Here is a 7,393-nt window from a genome sequence, read left to right as displayed (position 1 = left end):
TGCTGCCATCACCATGACCTATCAGTCACTAAGTGAGCAATTCTGACATTTCTTTAAACTCTCCATCTGACTCCATTTTTGCTTTGACTGCCCAGACTGTCTAGGGTCAACAGCAGTGAATGCCTCTTTGCCATGGTAGCAACCCATGAGTCAGCCAAGATGAGCAGACAGGCTGCCTGAAGAGCTGCACTGGGACAGGGGCTTCTGAGATCCACTGGGCCAGCAGGTGGCAACAGCTAAATGATCAATGAACTGATTCATGGACATTAAAATGAAGCAGAAAACTCTAGATGTGTGTGTGTGTGGATGCACGTGGGTGAGTGTGTGCTAAAGTTTAGATCCCAATAGAAACACATGTGCCTTTCAAATGCTTATGACACATTTACACAAATTGACCACAGACTTGGCTGCAAAGAAGTTTTTAATAAATTTCCAAAGATAGAAGTTATATAGAGCACAGTGTTTATGGAAATAAATTAAAACTGAAAATTGATAATAGAAAATAGAAATTATCAATCCAAAGGTGAGATAGCAATCAAGCATTTGAGGAAATTCGATGCCTTAAAGAAAGAAACTGGACAGGAGCAATGGCCCATTCCTGTAATCTCAAAACTCTGGGAAGCCAAGGCAGGAACACTTGAGCCCAGGAGTTCCAGACCAGCCTGGTAAACACGAGACTCTGTCTCTACAAAAAAAAATTTTTTTAATTAACTAGGCATAGTGGTGCGAGCCTTGGCTACTCAGGAGGCTGAAGCAGGAAGATCTCTTGGCCCAACAGGTCGAGGCTGCAATGGACCACGATTTCACCACTGCACCCTAGCCTGGGTGACGGAGCAAGACCCTGCCTCAAAAAAAAAAAGAAAGAAAGAAAAAGAGAAACTTAATTTCATTAACAGGAGATAATACCTAATTAAACAGATCACAAAACAAAAAAAAGTTAAAATTACTTCAATTATTAAGAAGATGATTTCATTATGTACTTTAAATACTCTAAATTGTGATGACTGAAAAAATATTTGAAACATATTAAAGAATGGGCTGAAAGGTAAAAGAATGGGCTGAAAGGTACTTTAAATACTCTAAATTGTGATGACTGAAAAAATATTTGAAACTTATTAGATAAAAGAATAGGCTGAAAGAGGAAATAGACATGATTGAAGAAGGGACTGATGGACTAGAAAACTAAACTTCGTTTTACCTCCTAAAAGCAGATCAAAAGAAAAGATTTGGAAAACCAAAAAGTGGACATGCAAAAAATATATCCAGAAACTCAACCCCTATCTATTTAAATAGAGTTCCAAAAGGAGAAAACAGAGAAAATGGAAGAGAGAAAACAGTCAAAGATAACTTTAAGAACATTTCACACAGCTTGAGAAACACAAAAGTTTTCAGATTTAAAAGTCCCATTGAGTGGCAAGGATGGAATGTTATGGAGGCACAAATCCAGATTCCTCCCACAGTAAGTTTCAGACCACCTCAGTAGTCAGCTGACTGGAATCCCCCTATCAATGTCTGTTTCCCATCGCCTACACTGCAACTTCTCAAAGATCTTTTCAAAATGCAAATCTGTTCATGTCTGCTCTTGGCTTAAAACTTTTTGATGTCATTAGGTATATGCAAAAAACTTCAATTATAATCGAGGTCATATTACTTAACAGCATTATCCTATTGTAGTATATTTAAGTTAGTAGTAGTTACATGAATATTTATTGCATTATTCTCTGTCATCTATATATGAAACATTTCTCACATAAGAAAAACAGCCAAACAGTTCAAAACAAACAAAAAATAAAAATATAGCAACAGAGATTTTTCAATTGCATCCTTAATGAAGTATTAAAGTTTTCTACGTCTAATCCTTGCACATGGGCTATACTAATCTTCTCTGTATTCAGTTTTAGTACATGTGCTGCTGAAGCAAGCATTATATTGTCTAAACCTGGGACCTCCTCAGTGATAACATTAATACTCTCATACTTCTTTGAGTTCTTTGCCTGAGATTTCTTTCTGCCACAGAGCTTTTGTTGTTTCTGCCCATGGCTTTCTCTGTCACCTACTCTCTACAAACTCCCTAGTTAATTCCTATTTAAATTTCAGATTTAAATGTAAATATCACTTTCTTGGAGATGTCTTTTTTAACCTGTCCAGCCTAGGTCAAGATAGATAGATCAATGGATAGAAGATAGTTACATAAATACATAGATACACAGTTTCATTGGTTTGCATTACCTAATCCTTCAAACACTTATCTTGGCTTGTGATGATGTGCTGATTTATGTAATTATTTTATGTATGTATTTCGCTGTTTACTATAAGCCCCATATGGGCAGAAACAATGTCTGTTTTGGTTCCTTATTTTCAGGTCTAGCATGGAGTGACCCCTTGGTAAGTGTGAGTTGAATGAAGAAGAAAATGTGGCATGCTGTGCCTGGGATATGGTCAAAACTGAGAACTGGAGTTAAAGAGAAAGGTATTCTATTGCCTCTTCTGCCACTTAGCTTTGGACAGTGTATTTAAGCTCTCCCAGCTAGGTTTCTTCATGAGTAAAATGAAGGTAATCGTTGTGCCCAGGCTACAGGACTGTTAAGAGCATTAAATGAGAAAGCACAAAGAGCTCAGCAGAGTTCCCAGCTCGTGTTAGGCACTCAAGTCATTATTCATTATATTTTCAAACTTTTGTATGTTTCTTCTTTTGTTACAAAATTTTCACATTGAAATGTTCTTTCCCTCTGCTCATGCTCTTCTGACTGTAATGTGTTGATCTTTTGAGTGGAACTGAAACTGCTTTCCCTTTCAGGCCATCTGTAGAGCATTTGAATGATAGGAGGAACTGATGGCGCTGCCGTTTATCTGTCAAATGTACCACTTTCTATGATGGACTGTGTTAGCCTGGCACAGACCTAGGCTCCACAAGCTGTAGCCCCGAGCAGGGAACCCGCCCAAGATGGAGACCTTTGGGTTGGGCCCCTGGTTCTTTCTTTTCACTCTATTGAATCCTTGGCTTTTATTTTTCTTCAGGGAAAACATAACTGTTTTTTCTTACAAGTTGTTTTGTTTTTGTTTTTGTTTTTTACTTCAGATTCATGTGCTTATATTGGACAAATCTTAAAGCCTCCACGTGTTATCTGGGGAAAAAATGTATTGCTTTTTATTGAGTTGAGACTAATCAAGCTGTCAGAACTTCATGCTGGGCTGAGGCTGTCTTAAGTTTGGTCAACTTCTCTAGGATCGGCAGGCTTTTGTAACTATTACTGAAGTCTATGGTGGCAAAGGGGCTCAGTGAAGGGAAACATCTGGATTTAAAGTAGACTTTATTTACATCTCACACCCCTGCTCTAGACCAGTGTTTAACCCCAGGGAGAGGCTTAAAACTATGACTTCGTTAGAAACTCAGGAGTCATTTTAACCTAATTGCTCCCTTATCATAGCTTAAAGTGACACCTAAGCCTTTAAGAATAAACTCATAGTCCCTGATTCCTGACTCCATTTGCCCTAAGTGCTCCTAGAGGATCTGCACACTGGTACTAATTTCAGCAAATGTTTTCATGGTCTTGGATATAGAGTTAATGCTTAACAAGTTCCAGAGGAACCAATTTCCTGTTCGAGGAAACTTCCTTACTAAGTTTCCTAATTATTCCCAGTCATTGCCCTGTAGAATCCAACTGGCCAGGGAGGTTGTTAATAGGCCACAGGTGGCAGCTACAGCTATGTTACCAAGGAAACAAATCAACCATGCAGAGAGCAACGTTTGACACAGGGAGACCAGGGACCTGTAAACACATGTATTTCCTGCTGCCTCTTATTTCCTGAGGTGGGGGAATCAGGACATTTACCCTTCCTGTCAAAGTCACTGAGAAACTGACTACAGTGAATTCTCCAAGCCAGCATTCGGAAACTTTTTTGGTCTCAAGACCCCTTTTGTATTTCTACAATTTATAGAGAACCCCAAAGAGCTTTTGTTTACGTAGATTATAGAAACTCATATTTACTATATTCAATATTCAAACTAAGACTTTTAAAAACATTTATTTAACTTGTTCAAAAATAATAACCCTATTACCTGTTAACAGAAATAACAATTTTGATAGAAAATATTTGAAAGGGTGTTGTTGTTTTACATTTTTGCAAATTTCTTTAGTATCTGGCTTAGAACTGAATTCTGTCTGCTTCTGCATTCATCTGTTCTGATACAATGCATCATGTAGCCTCTGGAAAACTCTACTGTACATTCTTGGGTGAATGAGAGAGAAAAGGCAAATAACATTTCTAAATTATTATGAAAATAATTTTGATCTCATAGAACCCATAAAAGGGTCTCAGGGTCTTCCAGAGGCCCCAAAACCAACATTCAAGACTACTATTCTAAACAAAACTGCACTGAAAGATAGTCATTGATTGCTTTATGCGAATGAAACACAAAGCAAAGCAATTGACCAAGAAACAAGTTTGCAGTTATGAAGGTGGGAGCATCTGTGCTCTGTTCATGTTTCTGCTGCTTTTGGCCAAAAGCATCCTGACCTACAAGGACTTCCAGTCTCCTGTAGAGATATCCTGATAATGATATCTGGCCCTAGCACCAAAAATAGGTTTGCTACAATTTTGTTTTGAAACAGTGACTTGAAATTCTATAAACTGCTAAGTATCAGAAGTCCACAGAGTGTTTGAGCAAAGGCTACAATGTTAGAAAAAAACAGGTAATATTTGGCAACAGTAATCACAGAGACTGAAATAATTTTCACCTGGTTTTCCCCACCTTTATAAAGGCCTGTCGGAGAAGCCAAAAGATAGGGGAAACATGAACTTCCTAATAAGAATTGCCTTGTGTACTTCCCAGAAGTGACTGTATCTTATGCCCAAATTGCATACGCTGATGAGATCCGTCGGAGGCTAAAAGAGTTGCACAAGGACGCCTGATGATCTCAGGTGGTATGTCGGACCTCCAAGAACATCCAGTATTGATTTGAACAACTCTGCCCACAATCTCTGCTTAAGACCTGTTATTCCAAGCATACAGTTCAATCCAATCTGGCCACCTCCATAAGGCTGTTCCAGCCTGGGCTACATATTGGAGACAAGATCTCAGTGCACAGTTACTAACGCCATGCCTGGGGCACGTAAGCCAAACTTGAGGGTATTTTCAGTTCCTGTTCTTTTATTGTATGAGAAGCAGTAGAATACATCTGCTAGTCAAAAGCATGAACTCTGAAGTCCAAGAAACCTGTGTTCAAGTCCTACCCTGTCACAAAATAATTTTGAATATTTGGACAAATTATTTACTACCTTTCAGCTCCTGTGTCAAATGGTATTGTTGTGAATACTAAATTAGTTCATACATGTAAGGGACTTAGTAAGGTATAGATACTAGCTATTTATTTTTATTTTTTAATGGATGGGGTCTCCCTATGTTGCCCAGGCTGGTCTGGAACTCCTGGACTCAAGAGATCCTCCTGCCTCAGCCAACCAAAGTACTGGAATCGCAGGCATGAGTCACTATGCCCAGCCAATACTAGCTAATATTAAAATGCAAATTTTATTTTCTTTTGCCCGTGTGTTACACTCTTTGGTGACTCCCCCTGCCTTTTTATATTGGGTTCAACCTCCTTTTCTTAAGTCATAACATTCTTGTGGTGTGGCATCACTTCCTGTCACCCCCACCTCTACTAGTGTTGTATGCAGCTGCTACACAATTCTACTCAGAGACCTTAAACTCCCCCATGCTTTCCAAATACCAGCCTTAACATAAGTGTAGAGAACTTTCTTGTTTTTCCCATATAACCAGCCCTTACTGCTCTTATAAACTATGACCATAATTGCCCCATCATGAAACCTTCCCTGACTCTTGCCCTTTTTTAAAATTATTTTGGGAAAAGTCTTTTTTTGTGTGTTTTAAATTTATTTTATATTTCAATAAGTTTTGGGGATTTTATATAAAATATAAAAATTTTTATATTTTATATAAAATTTTTATTAAAATTTTTATATTTTATATAAAATTTTTATTAAAATTTTTATATTTTATATAAAATTTTTATTAAATTTTTTATATGAAAATTATATTTATAAAAATATGAAAATATTTTATATTTCAGTAAGTTGTGGGGAACGGGTGGTGTTTGCTTTCATGAATAAATTCTTTAGCACTGATTTCTGAGATTTTGGTGAACCCATCACCCATGCAGTATACACTGTACCCAGTGCGTATTCTTTCATTCCTCATCCCCCTCCACCCTCTCCCCTGAGTCCCCAACATCCATTGTATCCTTCTTATGCCTTTGCGTCTTCATAGCTTAGTTCCCTCTTATGAGTGAGAACATGCGATGTTTGGTTTTCCATTCCTGAGTTACTTCACTCAGAATAAGAGTCTCCAATTCCACCCAGGTTGCTGTGAATGCCATTATTTTGTTCCTTATTCCATGGTATGTGTGTGTGTGTGTGTATATATATATATATATATACCACATTTTCTGTATCCACTCATTGATTGATGAGCATTTGTGCTGGTTCTAAATTTTTGCAATTGCAATTGCAAATTGCACTGCTATAAACATCCATGTGCAAGTATCTTTTTCATGTAATGAATTTTTTTCCTCTAGGTAGATACCTAGTAGTGGGATTGCTGGACCAAATGGTAGGTCTGCTTTTCATTATTTAAGGAATCTCCACACTGTTTTTTGTAGTGGTTGTACTAGTTTACATTTCCACCAATGGTGTAAAAGTATTCCCTTTCACCACATCCATATCAGCATCTATTATTTTTTGGTTTTTTTATTATGGTCATTCTTGCAGGAGTAAGGTGGTATTGCATTGTGGTTTTTATTTTTATTGCCCTGATCATTAGTGATGTTGAGTATTTATTCAAATATTTGTTGGCCATTTGTATATCTTCTTTTAAGAATTGTCTATTCGTGTCCTTAGCCCTCTTTTTTTTTTTTTTTTTTTTTTTTTTTTTTTTTTTTTTTTTTTTTTTTTTTTTTTTTTTTGAGACAGAGTCTTGTTCTGTTGCCAGGTGCCAGGCTGGAGTGCAGTGGCGCAATTTCAGCTCACTGCAATCTCCGCCTCCTGTGTTCAAGCAATTGTCCATGCCCAGCTAATTTTTGTGTTTTTTGTAGAGACGGGGTTTCACCATATTGGCCAGGTTGGTCTCGATCTCTTGACCTCGTCATCTGCCCACCTCAGCCTCCCAAAGTGCTGGGATTACAGGTGTGAGCCACCATGCCCGGCCTCTTAGCCCTCTTTTTAATGGGATTGATTGGTTTTTTTCTTGCTGATTTGTTTGAGTTCTTTGCAGATTCTGAATATTAATCCTTTGTCAGACACAGGTTTTGAAGATTTTCTCCCACTCTGTGGGTTGTCTGTTAACTCTACTGATTATGTCTTTGCTGTGGAGAAACTT

The 7,393-nt window shown here is 37.7% G+C and overlaps 1 pseudogene; it reads right to left on the bottom strand.

The window, feature by feature from the left end:
- Positions 1 to 1,827: 1,827 nt before the first annotated feature.
- On the bottom strand, positions 1,828 to 1,921 carry LOC119467198 (annotated as a pseudogene).
- Between the last annotated feature and the right edge of the window lie 5,472 nt (positions 1,922 to 7,393).

The sequence above is a fragment of the Cebus imitator genome, unplaced genomic scaffold (genome assembly GCF_001604975.1).
Source record: "Cebus imitator isolate Cc_AM_T3 unplaced genomic scaffold, Cebus_imitator-1.0 Scaffold265, whole genome shotgun sequence".
NCBI lineage: Eukaryota > Metazoa > Chordata > Mammalia > Primates > Cebidae > Cebus > Cebus imitator.
This window is presented reverse-complemented; position numbering and strand designations above follow the sequence as displayed.